The 13884-nt window shown below is 46.8% G+C and overlaps 2 protein-coding genes and 1 pseudogene across 2 annotated transcripts in view; 1 reads left to right on the forward strand and 2 right to left on the reverse strand.

Annotated features, from left to right (window-relative positions):
* The window catches only part of PDPR (pyruvate dehydrogenase phosphatase regulatory subunit), a 39417-nt gene extending 34633 nt beyond the window's left edge, over positions 1 to 4784 (reverse strand). Inside the window, exon 1 of the mRNA XM_054710129.1 lies at positions 4722 to 4784. The gene's annotated coding sequence lies outside the window, so the exon portion shown is untranslated. The remainder of the gene's footprint in view (positions 1 to 4721) is intronic.
* The window catches only part of ZFP1 (ZFP1 zinc finger protein), an 837904-nt gene that overhangs the window by 627479 nt on the left and 196541 nt on the right, over positions 1 to 13884 (reverse strand). The gene's annotated exons all lie outside the window — the stretch shown is intronic.
* On the forward strand, positions 2089 to 2192 carry LOC129147835 (small nucleolar RNA SNORA26; annotated as a pseudogene).

A 13884-nucleotide genomic window follows, 5' to 3' on the forward strand; every position in this document is an offset into this window, starting at 1 on the left:
TTGGGGGCAACCAGGCTGGCAGGGGGGGGAAATTGGGGGTGACCAGGCTGGCAGAGGGGGCACTAAGGGGCGATTAGGCTGGCAGGCAGAGGCAGTTAGGGGTGATCAGGCTGGCGGGGGGGGGGGGCGGGCAGTTAGAGGGTGATCAGGCAGGCAGGCGAGCAGTTGGGAGCCAGCAGTTCCAGGGATAGGGCTGAAACTGGCAGTCGGACATCCCCTGAGGGGTCCCGGATTGGAGAGGGTGCATGCTGGGCTGAGGGAACCCCCTCCCCCTGTGCACGAATTTTGTACACTGGGCCTCTAGTACATTATATAAAGATTATACACCATGATCAAGTGGGATTTATTCCCAGGATACAAGCTTGGTTCAATATCTGAAAATCAAGTAACATGACATACCACATAAGCAAAATAAAGGATAAAAATCATATAATCATATCAACAGATTCAGAAAACACATTTGACACAATCCATTATCTATTAATGATATTTTAAAAATCTCAGCAAAGTGGAATAGAGGGAACCATACCTTAACATAATAAAGACCATATATGACAAACCCACATCTAACATCATACTCAAGAGTGAAAAGCTGAAAGCTTTAAGTTCAGGAATAAGACAAGATGGTCCATTTTGACCATTTTATTCAACACTAGAGGCCCAGTGCATGAAAATTCATGCATTGGAGGGGGGTCCCTCAGGCCGGCCTACCCCCTCTCACAGTCCGGGAACCTCAGGGGCAGAAGGTGACACGGCGATCAGGGGAAGGTGATGCCCCCCCATCACACCTCTGAAGCTGCCACTGCCGGCCCTGGTTACCTGAGCCTCAGGTGGCCCTAGGCGGCTGAGTAGCTGCCATCCGAGGTGTGCCTGCGCCTCAGGCTGGCCCTGGGTGACTAGGGGGCTGAGGGGACTGGGGGACTCCAGAGGCAGGCGCGCAGAGCGGCACGCCTGCTGCCCCGGCGGGACTGAGCGGACTGGGCACCACCATCTTGTGGCTGTGGCACCGCGATCTTTGAGGGTGTGGCAGCAATGAGCATATTCCCTCCTTATTGGCTGTGGGCACTGCCATCTTTGTGATGGTGTGAGGGTCAATTAGCATATTCCCTCTTTATTAGATAGGATAGTACTGGAAGTCCTAGCCAGAGCAAACAGACAAGAAGAAAAAAAAGGCATCCAAATTGGAAAGAAAGAAGTAAAAATGTAATTATTTGTAGTTAGCATGATATCGTATAGAGAGGTGGAGAGGGAGTCAGAGAGAGAGAGAGAAACATCAATGTGAGAGGCATAGCAATTGGTCCCCACCCTACGAGCCCCAACAAGTCCCAACCAACCAGCCCCAACCAACGGCCTTTGACTGGAATTGAACCCTCTCGGGCCAATGCTCTAATCACTTAGACACACGGGCCAGGGATCAGTTGCATTTTTATACACTAATAATGAACTATCAGAAAGAGAAATTAAAGAAAACAATACCATTTACAATTGCATCAAAAAGAACAAAATACCAAGGAATATTTTTTAAATATATATATGTATATATTTTTTATTGATTTCAGAGAGGAAGGGAGAGAGAGAGATAGAAACAGCAATGATGAGAGCAAATCATTGATTGGCTGCCTTCTGCACACCCTCTACTCAGGGGGTGAGGGAGGGGTCGAGCCGCAACCTGGGCATGTGCCCTTGGCCAGAATTGACCCTGGGACCCGTTAGTACACAGGCCGATGCTCTATCCACTGAGCCAAACCGGCTAGGGCCCAAAGAATATTTTAATGAAAGAATTAAAAGACTTGTATTTGGAAAGCTATAAGACAATGAAAAAAGAAACTGAACGCCCTTTCCTGTGATCCTTAAGGTTCACACAGTGCCTTAAGATGCTAACATAACCCTCCAGAGTGGCTCAGTGGATAAGTGGCGACCTATGAACAAGGAGGTCATGGTTCGATTCTCGGTCAGGGGACATGCCCGGGTTGTGGGCTAGGTCCCCAGTGTAGGGTGTGCAGGAGGCAGCTGATCAATGATTCTCTCTCATCATTGATATTTCTATCTCTCTCTCCCTCTCCCTTTCTCTCTGAAATCAATAAAAATATATTTTTTTTAAAAGAGGCTAACACAAAAGGGTAAAGTAAGTCTCCATAAAACTCAGAAGAGCTGGTAAAATTACTCTTTGGATCCTGTCGGGAGTCACAGCTGGAAAAAAGAGAGAGGGAGAGAGAGAGAAAAAAAAATAAAAATAAAAAAGAACTGAAAAAGATAAAAATAAATGGAAGGAGCCCTAGGCGGTTAGGCTCAGTGGATAGAGCGTCAGCCTGCAGACTGAAGGGTCCCAGGTTCGATTCCAGTCAAGGGCACATTCCTGGGTTGCACTCGATCCCCATTAGGGGGAGTGCAGGAGGCAGCCAGTCAATGATTTTTTCTCATCACTGATGTTTCTAATCTCCCTCTCCCTTCCTCTATGAAATCAATAAAATATGAAAAAAAATAAAATAAATGGAGGGGGACAATGATAAGATATGTACACATATAATACCTTAATAAAAAAATGGAAAAAAATAAAATAAATGGAAAAAATATCAAGTGAGGATTAACAACAAGTACAAAAAAGTACAAATATACAGTTATAAGACAGTAATGGAGGTGTAAAGTACAGCATAGGAAATATAGTCAATAATATTGTAATAACTATGTATGGTGTCAATTGGGTACTAGACTTATTGGGGTGATCACTTTATAAGTTATATAAATGTCTACTATGTTGTACACCTGAAAGTAATATAATATTGTATATCAAACTATAATTTTGAAATTTTTTTAATTAAAAAAAAATCCTCATCTGAGCATATGTCCTCATTGATTTTATTTTATTATTTATTTTAGAGAGAGGAAGAGAGAGAGAGAGAGAGAGAGAAGAGAGAGAGAGAGAAACATTGATGTGAGAAACATCTTTTGGTTGCCAACCCAAAACCTAGGTATGTGCCCTGACCGGGAATCAAACATGCAACGGTGTGGACATGTTTGCACATGACAATACTCCAACTAACTGAGCCACCTGGCCAAGGCTAAAAACTTTTTTAATTAAAAAAGAAAAAAGAATAAAATTGGCCCAGCCAGTGTGGTTCAGTGGTTGAGTGTGGACCCATGAACCAAGAGGTCTAGGTTCACTTCCCTGTCCAGGAACCTGCCCAGTTTACGGGTTCAATCCCCGTAGGGGGCGTGCAGGAGGCATCCTATCAATGATTCTCTCTCATTATTGATGTTTCTATGCCTCTCATTTCCTTTCTCTGAAATCAATAAAAACATATATACTTAAAAAAAAAATAAAATTAAACCAGATGAGTAAAGAAAGGGTAGCTACGAGGACACATGGCACATCCCCAACAGAGAAAAGAGAATTGCAAAGATGACAGAAGAAACATAATAACAAATGAGTTTATCATGGCCTTCAACAGTCAGTAAAAGCAGTCAGTAAAATGCGAGGGAGAGAAAGAAAGGAAGAAAAGAAAGTAGGGAGGAAGGAAGGAAGGCAGATTCAAAACAGATGCAAACAACAAAGGAAAAGAAGGAACTGGAGTCTATTCTAGTAGGTTTGGTAGCAAAAGCAAAGCAAGGTTTGATAGCAACGGAAGGAAAACAAGTAAGGAAGACACTTAAGATGTCAAAGGCAAAATACATTGCATTAAAAAAATAATAAACTGTATAATATTCTCTGCCGAGAGGAATAATTTCTGCTAAACAACTTCAGTACTGGGCTGGTTCAGATCTGCTCTCACCAAGAGCAAGAGGCTAGCTCCAACTCCCTCTGAGTGGTTCCTCTGTGTGATACAGCCTAGTGCACTCGTGGGCTGCGGGCCCCAAGGAAAACGGGACTACAGATCAAGAGAGCACTTCCCACACCTGCCTCCGCATAAGAGCCACCTGGGACACTTCTGTACACACACACACACACACACACACACACACACACACACACTCACTCCCTGCCCGGCTCCCTCTCTGGAGGGTCTGATCCTCCTGCTTCAGGGTGCTGTGTTTTTCACACAAGTGTGCCAGGTGATCAGGCAAGTTTAAGAAATTATTATAAATCCCTTGCACCGGAAAAGGGTGCCCCTTGGGCCGACTCACCCCACCTCCTAGCCCCACCTGCATCCTCCAGCGGCAGGCTCACAGGCCTGGGCAAAATGGACTTGAAGATTCCTGAACCAAATCTGCGTGTCTCCACATCAGACCCGAGGGGGCCAGCATGAGGCACCGCCCGGCCTAGGCGTTCCCAGGTGGCTCCCTGCAGGGCTCTGCAGAGTCTGACTAGTGAGCCAGGCCCAGGTGGACGCCCGTTTCCACGCGGGAAAACACCGCCACCTGCAGAGGGAAGACCGGGCTAGACGCGCCTCATCTGCGCTGCGGGGCTGGGCGAGCCCGAGGCGGGGAGCCCGAAGCGAGGTCACCGCGGACGCTGGGGAGCGGGTGCGCGGCAGCCGCTTACGGGTCCCCGGGGCCCGGACAACCTCCGCCGCCCCGGGCACCGCCGCAGAGACTCGCCCGGGCCCGCGGAGTCCTGGCGCCAGGACGCGCCTTCCCGGGAGAACCAGGCAGAACCGACGGGGAACGAGGGGCCGCGGGGAACACCCCTGAGCCAGACCGAAGCGGAAAGAGGGGCGCAGGGGTCCCGGGGCGCTAAGGCCGCGCGGACGGGGACGTCAGAGCGCCCGCCGCCGTCTCCTCACCTCACGGGCCCCGCGGGCTCCGCGCTCAGCAACACCCGGCGGGGGACCGGCAGCAGCCTCCACAGTCACAGGGGTCCTGGGGTCCTGGGGTTCCGGGGCCGGGAAGGGAGTGGGGGGCCGGGAACGGGAGGGGGTGGGGCAGAGAGAGTGAAGGGCTCCTGGGAAGGGGGGGCCGCGACCTTCCGCGCTTTACGGCCCCGAGCAAGGGGACGCCGCGCGTGACCTCCCACGCGCACGCGCGCCGTGACGTCACCGCCGCGGCCCCGCCCCTGCACGTGGGGCTTGTTGGGGCCTCGCTGTGCCCCTCCTCTGCCTCAGCCAAGGTGAAGGCGATTTGGAGGCATCTCCTCTCAAGGCCGCTTTGGAACTCGAGCCTCACACGCTGTTAATTTCTGCAGGTGCAGCCAGGACGTCCGAGAGGGCGGCAGCCCCGCTGGAGTGTGGGGAGGCGGGGTTCTCTCTGCTCTCGATGGTGTTTATAGGTCTGGCCCAGGAAGGGACCGCAGCCGAAAGCCATTCTAGTTCAGGACGTAAAGAAGGCTTCTTGGACTGACAGTCACTTTGTTTCTTGGAATCATTCAGTTCTTTCTGGGCAAGTCTCAACCACAGCAGATTAGAAATCGGGTCTGCTGCCTGTGACTGAAGGGTCCCAGGTTCGATTCCAGTCAAGGGCACATGCCCGAATTGCGGTCTTGATCCCCATAGGGAGTGTGTAGGAGGCAGCCAATAAATGATTATCTCTCATCATTGATGTTTCGATCTCTCCCTCTCCCTCTCTGAAATAAATAAAAATATATTTACAAGTCAGTCAATCAAACAAATCCGGCCTGCTGCCATCTGGGAGGCAGGATCTTACTCTGCACTTTTCTAGCCTGGGAAAGAGGAATCATTCACTCCATCATCTTAGAACACCTCCCGCCCTTTACTATCACATTGCCCTGTTTTCTTTCCTTTATAAAATTCATCACTATGGAAAGTGTTTGTTGACTGCCTTACCAACTTGTTGTGAGCCCTGCCCTCACACAAAACCTTAATCTAATGCATGGCTGTATCCGCAGCACTTAGAACAGTGTTTGGCACAATCGTTCAGTAAAACTTCCTTTGCATGGAAAGCAATCTAATGGTATAGCCGCCCCTGAGTGTTGGACCACACTCTCCTGTTCCATTTCTTGGATTCAAGCCCATCTCACCACAAAAGCCAATATCTATAGATATATAGATATATAGATATATAGATATATATTAGAGGCCTGATGCACAAAATTCGTGCAAGGGGCTCGGTCCCTGCTGCTGAGACCCCCGCCGTCGTGACTTCGTCCCAAAGGTCGTCCGGAAGGATGTCCAGTCTAATTAGCATATTATGATTTTATTATTATACTAGAGGCCAGGTGCACAAAATTGATGCACTGGGGGGGGGGGGGGAGCGGGGGGAGGTCCCTCAGCCCAGCCTGCACCCTCTCACAATTCGGGACAGCTGGCTCCCAACCGCTCACCTGCCTGCCTGATTGCCCCTAACCACTTCTGCCTGCCAGCCTGATCACCCCCCTAACCACTCCCCTGCCAGCCTGATCAATGCCTAACTGCTCCCCTGCTGGCCCAATTGCCCCCAACTGCCCTCTCCTACTGGCCCATTAAGCCTGAAGTGCCCTCCCCTGCAGGCTCGGGTGCCAACTAATTAGAAGAAGAAATGATAGTTATTTAAAGCTATGTGGATGAGGGAGAACTTGAGCTTTTTTTTTTTTTTTTAATCCTCACCCAAGGATATTTTTTTTTTCCATTGCTTTTTCAGAGAGAGTAGAAATGAGGGAGGGAGGGGAGAGAGAGAGAAAAAACAAATATTGATGTGAGAGAGCCACATCGATTGATTGCTTCCTACATGCCCCCAGACCCAGGATCAAATGTGCATCACAGGTACATGCCCTTGAACATGCCCTTGACTGGGAATCGAACCTGTGACCCTTCAGTGCATGGGAAAACACTATCCACTGAGCCTATCCAGCAAGGACCTTAAGCTGGTTCTTTAAGAGTGTGCTTTACAAGGGAAAAGGATTTATCTTATACAGCGTCCCATTTCATCTTTATGACAATCTTATGAGGTAAGTTTTTAGTAGATGACGTACTAGTAGACTCAGATGTACCATGACTTTTTCTTTTCAAATATTTTTATTGATTTCAGAGAGGAAGGGAGAGGAAGAGAGAGATAGAAACATCAATAATGAGAGAGAATCATTGATCGGCTGCCTCCTGCACTCCCCCTACTGAGGATTGAGCCTGCAACCCAGGCATGTGCCCTTGACCAGAATCAAACCCCGGACCCTTCAGTCCACAGGCCAATGCTCTATCCACTGAGGAAAAACTGGCTAGGGCTGTAACACGACTTTTTCAAGATCACACAGCTAGTGGGAAGGTCTGGGACTGGAGCCAAGGTGACCTCTACCGTTTCCTGTAGAACAAGTGCACTGTATTCCTATCAAGCCAGATTTCAATTACGGTTCTCCTTAATTGAACGTAAGAGCAATCTACCGCACCTCAGTTTCCACGTTCTGTTTTACACTTGGTAACACGGGAATCAACAGTTTTATGTGTGATGTCTATCTTTGGTGATGGCAAACGCATACAGACAAAGGATATTTCACGGATATGGTAAGAATAAACTTGTTTATTCATTCACAAACCTAGTAACCTCTTTTAGGAGGGCATTTAAGGCCGAGTTGACCCAATGACTAGAAGCAGAGAGACGGAAAAGAGCAATCAATGTAAGGAGCTTGGCTGGCTGTCAGAGGTTGACTATTTTTGATTATTATTACTAATCGTGTATTGAAAGCAGTAAGAGGTTGCACGACACCAGATAAACCAGTTCTGAGGTTTTCCCCAAGATAACTTTCAACAGCTCTAGTTTCTTCAGTGTTTTATCAAAATACAAAAGAAAAAAGGTAGAGGTGGTTGTTTTTGATGTCAGTCTGACCCTTGCAGGCTGAGGGAGTGAAAGCACATGTGGACGGGGGCTCTGAGGAGCTAGGCTCTAAGATGACCGGTCACCTGTCTGCGTTCCTACTGGTGAGACCCAGACAACCTGGAGCAAGTGAGTATGTGTAGGGACCATGCGGGTCTCCTGTTCTGGCCAGAGTTGGTCTTAACTGGTCATTTCCATCTCAAGATTCTGATTGCTCATCGGAGGAGATGAATAGAGAGGGTAATGCCGAAGACTAATGCGAACTGAAATAAATTTGCGAGAAAATAACCGAAAGTTACCCAGAAGCAAAGCACCTACGCTGACCCACACTGACCGAAGGGAAGGCTGGGGTCCTTCCAAGGGGTCTGAGTAGTGGCCGCAGCCCCCAGCCCACCCCCATAGGCAGTGGTGTAAGCACAGGTACAAGCACGAATGCTATGGGATGCAGATGACCCAGCGAGACAAAGCCAATCAGGCACCGTAAGTGACCATGCAGAATGTATTGTGGCTGGTTCTGCCCACTGCACGCTCCAGGTGGGAGACAGCCCACAGGCAGACTGGACTCAAGCCATTACTAGGCACATTTCTCCCTTCTCTGTTAAAGTGTCTCCTTACTGATAGATCCTCCCTTCCCCCAACTGGTGGGCGGAGCATGACCTAACCTTTTTCTGCAGCCAGAACACTCGAGACATTGAACCATCAATCAGCGTGTGCCGAGTATCCTGGGTACCACCCCTTCCCGTTCCTCCCCTCAAAAGGCACGTTCACCTCTGCACGTGTTGCTGTCCTCTCTCCCAGCGAGACAGCCCGGCTGGCTCCTCCTCCTTCTCCTCTAATCCTGGTTTTTCTATCTTGCTCGTTAGTGCAGAATAAACTTCCTCTTTTAACTTGCTTTGGTCTCCGACTCCCGTTTCCTGCACCTCGAACCTTACCCTTACCTTATATTTATATTATAAAAAAATATACTGAGTTTGGGTTAAAAACCAACCACCAAAACGGATCTCAACACAGATTTAAAGCCCAGAGGAGGAGCATTGAGGTGATCTCACAGCAGCTCTTTGAGGCCCCGCCCCGGGTGCCTAAAATCCCTTCTCAGTACTAAACAGTGGGTTGATTCTTTTTTTTTTTTTTTTTTACAATAAAAAAAGCTGATTAATATTGCATAGGAGTACCAGAAACTGCCTCATTGGGAACAAGAAGTATTTACACAGAGATTGACTATTGTTTTCAATTCCTTATTCCATCTGCCATGTGACCTTGCAGCGCATGTAAGGCCGTAGTATATATTTCTTAATATATTTTTGTACTGACTTCAGAGAGGAAGTGAGAGGTGAGAGGAAGATAGAAACATCAATGATGAGAGAGAATCATTGATTAGATCCCCTCCTACTGGGGATCGAGCCCAGAACCCAGGCATGTGCCCTGACTGCGAATTGAACTGTGACCTCTTGGTTCATAGGTCGACACTCAAGCACGGAGCCTCACCGGCCGGGCTGTAGTATATTTTTGTCCCACTGATGTCAGTTGGCCTCAGCCATTCCTATGACATTTTTAAGCTGGGCATTAGCCATAGTGTACAAGTGTGGAGCCAGGCCTTACGAGGCATTGTGCATTTTCACTAGGCCTTGTGGACGCTTGCCATGCACCATAAGAAGATGAAGGCATCATACTCGTGGCACTGGATCATGAAGGATGAGAGATGTGTGAAACAGACCCAAGAGCTGCCCACTTCAGCCAAGCCCACTGACCCACACCCTGAAACAGAGATCCCCGCCAAACCACAGTCAGCCGCAGGCTCATGAGCATGAGACTAAATGCTTGTTGTAAGGCACTGTGGTTTTGGCTGCTTTATTATGCAGCCTTTTTTGCACCTCAAATAAAGGAGCTTTGAATAGTGTCATTATATAGGAACTAGAGGCCCGGTGCACGGATTCATGCACAGGTGGGGGGTCCCTTGGCCTGGCCTGTGGGAATTGGGTTGAAACCGGCTCTCTGACATCCCCCAAGGGGTCCTGGATTGCGAGAGGGCTGTTCTCGGGTGATACACCCTGGAATCAGGCTCCCTCCTCTCTGGTTCTGGGTTCATCATCTGAGAACCGAAGCTGCCAAGTCACCACAGCTCAGCAGCTCCTGCATTGAGAGTCTGCCCCCTGGTGGTCAGTGCGTGTCATAGCTACCGGTCAGACAGTCGCTTAGCCTTTTATATATATAGATTACAAAACCAAGGCCTACATCCCCTTAAGGAATTCTTCGCTTATGGCAAACTTTGAAGTCAATGGTCTTCATTGACTAATATTTGAACAGCTACATGTGGGAGTCCCACAGGCTCACATGTCAAGAACAACCTCATCTTCCAAATCTGCTCCTTTATTATTTCCAGTGTATGAATGGCCAAGAATCCTGGGAGTCAACTGGACACCCCACTCGCTTCTCCCTGCACCTCCAGTTCCCCCAGCCCTACAGAATCGGTCTCCTCCATGTCTCCTGTCTCTCCTGACCTCTTTCCCCACTTTTGTTGCTGGAGTTCAGAGTTAGCATCCCTTGCTTCGGTGATAATCTCTTAGATGATTTTCCTGATGCTCAGGTCACCCTGTCCTCAATCTACAGGGTTACTTTTCTAAAACACATCAGATAATTTACTGGCTTAACACCCTCATGTGACCCCTTGTTGGGGAGATAGTGTTCAGACTCCTTATCATGGCAGACAAAAGTCTTCACAGTGGGACTGGAGGAGGCTGATCATGGCCCACACTGTGCTTTGTGCTGGAGCCTGAATCCTGGGCCATTCTCCACCCCCACCCCCAACACCCAACACCCCCGTGCAGCTGTATCTCCAGTCGCACTAAGATCCTTGCCATACCCACCTTTTCTCACTAAGATGCCCTTTCTGGCACCCACTGTGCTGTGCTTGTGGAATAGTTCTGAATTTAGAATCAAATGACCCCCCCACAGCCCCTCCCGTCAGCCTGGCAGACCCCTCCGGGATTTCAAAAACTCAGCCCGATATCACCACCACCTCCTCAGGGAAGCTTTTCCTTCCCCACGATGGTTTGCCTCCCTTCGGTGTCCCCACTGTACCCTCTTCGGGCACATATGTCATTTTTCTCCCCTACTGGTTCCGTAAATCCCTCTAATGAGGACTTGGCGTCTTTAAAGCCCCAACACCTAGCTTCGTGCCTGGCATTTAATATATGATTAAATGAGTTGGGAAAAGAGAAGAGCAAAAGCTCTGTTTGCCCATCTGTGAAATGGGGCTAATCCTGTAGTGATATGATTAGTTTACTGCCTTTGGCCATATTAACTGACCAGTAGGTGGCGCTGTGGCATATGAATTAAGGTTTCCCGGATTCACAGGCCCCTCGTACGGTGGGCAGGATGTCCGGTTTAGTTAGAGACCTATGTCAGACTAATCAAATCTCCCCGGAGAGGAGATAACCCAGCGTGGCTCCTGTGCACAGCAAGGACTGAGAAGACGCTCCTTTGGTGAAGCCTTGAAGGAGGGCCTGTCCCCTCCCACTGTCCTTGCCAAGCAAGGCTCTGTGGAGTTAGGGACCCTCAGACACTTGGATCTGGAGCATCCTTGGACTCAAGGCCCTCAGAGTCCAAGATGGAAGGGTTTGTTGAGTTTGGTCAAGAGAATGACTTTGGAGCTGACCTGGCCTGGGTCTGAATGCCACCATTCAAGTATTCAGTATTCAGATATTCTCTACTGACCTGGAAAATGAGCTCTCATACCACACTCCCTCTTTCTCCCCACTTGCCACCTATTTTTTAACTTTGTTTTTATTTTCCTTTTTGGATTAAATTATTATTATTTACATTGTCTGATTTTATAAAAGCTATTCTCAACTGAACCATGTCATGCACCATAATTACATTTCTCTCGTTTTATTTTTAAAGATTTCAAATATACTGCAAAGTTGAATTTTACAGTGAACACCCAAACACCTAATGCTGGATTTTATCATTTTACTAAACATCCTTTATCACAAATTGATTCATCTATTAATTCCTATATTCATTCATGAATCTATCTTGGTTTTGGTTCATTTCAAAGTACTTTGTAGACATCAGTATACTTCACCCTAAATTCTTTTCTTAGAATATTTTTGGTTTTGGTATCAGTGTACTGTTGGACTCATAAAATGAGTTGGTTAGTGTTTCCTATGTTTGTTTTTTAAACAGCTTCACTGGTATATAGTTTACATGCCATGAAATTCACCTGTTGTTTATGTGTTATTGGCATTATTTCTTCCTTAAATATTTGATAGAATTCATCAGAGAAGTGATTTACACCTAAGGTTTTCTTTGTGGAAAGACTTTTAATCAATCATTCAATTTCTCTTATCGTGATATGTCTATCATGATTTTCCATTTCTTCTTGAGTCAATTTTGGTAATTTATCTTTCTAGGAATTTGGCCATTGTGCTTATGTTGTTCATTTTGTCGACATTTTCTTACAACTTTTTGTTTCCTGGAGTATCAGTTGTGATGATGTCCCCCCTTTCCTTCCTGATTTGGGTAATTTTGTCTTTTCTTCCTTTTCTAGGTGTTTATTAAAAGAAAAGAAGCCCGGCTAGTGTGGCTAAGTTGGTTGCACTGAAAGGTCGCTGGTTCCATTCCCAGTCAATACACATGCCCGGGCTGCAGGCTCAATCTCCCATAGGGAGTGTGCGAGAATCAGCTGATGGATTTATCACTTTCACATCGAAGTTTCTCTCTCTCCCACTCTCCCTCTCCCTAAAAATCAATAAAGAAATCTTTTTTTAAGAGAAAATTTTAAGTTGTACATCATAGCAACTTTATTGATAATAAAAGCTTAAAACAGTTCAAATGTCCATCACTAGGAGAATGAAAGTGTGAAATACTACCAGCAATGAAAAACAAATAAGAACAACAAAAACAACCTACTGATACAGGAAACAACGTGCAAGAATCTCACTGACATGATGTGAAGCAAAGGAATCCGGGCCTAAAAGTGTGCATGTTCTATGAGTCCGTGTATATGAAATTCAGAACAAATAAAGCAAATCTATGCTGACAGAAATCAGAACGAGGTTGCTGCCCTGGTCAGGTAGCTCAGATGGTTAGAGCATCATCCAGATATGCCAAGGATTCAAGTTTGATCTCCAGTCAGGGCACAAGGGCACATACAAGAATTAATCAATCAATGAATGCATAAATAAGTGGAATAACAAATTGATGTCTGTTTCTGTCTCTCTCTCTGAAATAAATTTAAAAATAATAAAATAAATATGTAAGAATTTCAGCCTTTTTAAAAAAGGAAGGACATGCCCTGACCGGTTTGGCTCAGTGGAAGAGCGTCGGCCTGCAGACTGAAGGGTCCCAGATTCCGGTCAAGGGCATGTACTTGGTTGTGGGCACATCCCCTGTAGGGGGTGTGCAGGAGGCAGCTGATTGTTTCTCTCTCATCAATGAAAAAAAAAAAAAAAAAAAAAAAAAAAAAAGGAAGGACATTCTGACAAAAAAAAAATAGAGGTTGCTTATTGGGGAAATTTGCCTTACAAGAAAGCGGATACCCAAGTGCCCATCAGTAGATGAGTGGATCAAAAAGCTGTGGTACAATTACTCCATGGAATACTATGCAGCAGTAAAAAAGAAGGATTTCTTACCCTTTGAGACAGCATGGAGGGACCTGAAGAGTATCGTGCTAAGTGAAATAAGCCAGTCAGAGAAAGACACGTATCACATGATCTCACTCATATGTAGAATCAAGTAACAAAATAAACTGATGAACTGAGTGGATCCAGAGACATAGAAGCATGAAACAGAGTGCGGAATCTCAGAGGGAAGGCGGGGGAAGGTGGTTGGGTAGGAGGTAATCAACCAAAGACCTTGTATGCATATATGCATGGCCCATGGGCACAGACAATAGGATGCTGAAGGCCTGGGGCTGGAGGGGTTCAATGGGGGGAGGAGGAGGACATAGGTAATACTTGCAACAATGAAGAACTATTTTAAAAATAAAAAAGTTAATGCACTAAACTCTAAAAATAATAAAGTAAATAAATAAAAAATACTTTACAATATATTTTTAAAAAGCAGGGCGGAGGATACCCATTCTCAAAACCCATCCCAACCACACAGCAGGATCCTGTGAAAAGTCTGGATCCATGAGGAAACCTCATGTAAACTGAAGTGCAATGCCCTGGTTAGGGAGTCCGGCAGAGGTTGTCATCCCTGCTTCAC

The sequence above is a fragment of the Eptesicus fuscus genome, chromosome 21, assembly GCF_027574615.1.
Source record: "Eptesicus fuscus isolate TK198812 chromosome 21, DD_ASM_mEF_20220401, whole genome shotgun sequence".
In the NCBI taxonomy this organism is placed as follows: Eukaryota; Metazoa; Chordata; class Mammalia; order Chiroptera; family Vespertilionidae; genus Eptesicus; species Eptesicus fuscus.